At 44.5% G+C, this 1,806-nt stretch overlaps 1 protein-coding gene across 2 annotated transcripts in view; it reads right to left on the reverse strand.

Moving 5' to 3' along the window:
• The window catches only part of LOC103726825 (zinc finger protein 709-like), a 22,191-nt gene that overhangs the window by 7,796 nt on the left and 12,589 nt on the right, over positions 1–1,806 (reverse strand). The window lies entirely within an intron of this gene.

Here is a 1,806-nt window from a genome sequence, read left to right on the forward strand (position 1 = left end):
GAAAGAACAAATAGAGCTGTGGAGTGTTCCAGAAGCAGTGTGTGTGTGTGTGTGTGTGTGTGTGTGTGTGTGTGTGTGTGTGTGTAAAAGAACTGCAGAGACTGATAGGACTACAAACTTAGGCTCAACTGATACAACATTCACGTAAGGTTGTGGTGTCCACCCATTTACTTCATGACAGAAGTGCTACTGCAAGCACTGGATAACTCTGAACAGAAACAGCTATGTAACAAACTCCTCTTGGGGCTGGAGAGATGGCTCAGCAGTTAAGAGCACTGACTACTCTTGCAGAGGACCCAGGTTCAATTCCCAGCACCCACATGGCGGCTACGAACCGTCCTTAACTCCAGTTCCAGGGGAATCCAAAGCCCTCTTCTGACTTCTGTGGCATTGCACGACATGGGTGCACTCACAAACATGCAGGCAATACAATATTTTTAAAAATTAAAAAAAAAGAGAATACTTCTCTCATTAGGCAGCCCAGGGAGTAGGGTGTGCTGCAGCCCCTCCAATTCTCTTCCTACAGAAAATCCCCAGTTCCTGGCATAAGTCCTTCCACCTAATTCACAGAACAGTATTAATAATAGGACCCAAGAGGCTGTTTGTACCAGACATGGTGGCATACACCTTTAACCCCAGTACTTCGGAGGCAGAGGCGGGCAGATCTCTGTGAGATCCAGGCCTGCCTGCTGTTTGACATAGCAAGTTTCAGGCCAGCTGGGGCTGCAGCAAGCCCCTGTCTCAAAAAAAAAAAGGCTGTCTGTCCTTAGAAATTCATGCTCACAGCTTTGCTGGCCTGAGAGAACAAGATTTTGAAGGAGAGCCCATAACCATAAAGGATAAGTCACGCAACATGAATGAGTTATGCAAAAACTGCGGAACTTTTCTGAACTCCTGTTTTCCTTCTGAAAGTCTATTAATTAATCCATTCCAAACACAAAGATACCTACAGGATCAGACATACAGGCCCAAAATTAATGGGCATTGAGTGTAATGAGCTTTCCTACTGGGCAGAGCTTCACACATGATGTCACAACTTAAATGAGCCCATCCTATGTGCTTACAGAAAAAGAAATACTTAAGGCTCCTGACTATATGATCAATATTTAAAGAATTTAAAGATCTCAAAGTAACTTTTTTTTTTGGTCTTTTTGAGACAGGGTTCCAGGCCCCAGTTGCTTGGAACTCTAAGGAGATCAGGCTGGCCTCTGATCTCAGAGAGATTCCCCTGCCTCTGCCTCTTGAGTGCTAGGAACTAAAAGCATGTGCTACCATACCTGGTTCAAAGTAACTTTTTTTTAAAAGACTTTAATTACGGGCTGGAGAGATGGCTCAGCAGTTAAGAATACTGACTGTTCTTGCAGAAGACCCGGGTTCGATTCCCAACACCCACATGGCAGCTAACAACTGTCTGTAACTCCAGTTCTAGGGGATCCAATGGCCTCTTTTGTCTTCCACAGGCACTGCATGACACAGGTACACTTACATACATACAGGCATAGCACTCATACACATAAAACAAAAATAAATAATTTTTTTTTTTTTGGTCTTTTTGAGATATGGTCTCCCCTGTAGCCCCAGCTGTCCTGGAACTATGTAGACCAGGCTGGCCTGGAACTCACAGAGATCTGCCTGCCTCTGCCTCCCAAGTGCTCGGAGTAAAGGTGTGCACCACCACGCCCGGCCCAAATAAAATATTTTTTTAAAAAAGAATTTAATTACACCAAATGTGTTGACACACACCTTTAATCACAGCACTTGGGAGTCAAAGGCAGGTAGATCTCTGAGTTTCAGGCCAGTCACATT

This window comes from Nannospalax galili, unplaced genomic scaffold (genome assembly GCF_000622305.1).
Source record: "Nannospalax galili isolate Female #2095 unplaced genomic scaffold, S.galili_v1.0 scaffold529, whole genome shotgun sequence".
Taxonomy (NCBI): Eukaryota; Metazoa; Chordata; class Mammalia; order Rodentia; family Spalacidae; genus Nannospalax; species Nannospalax galili.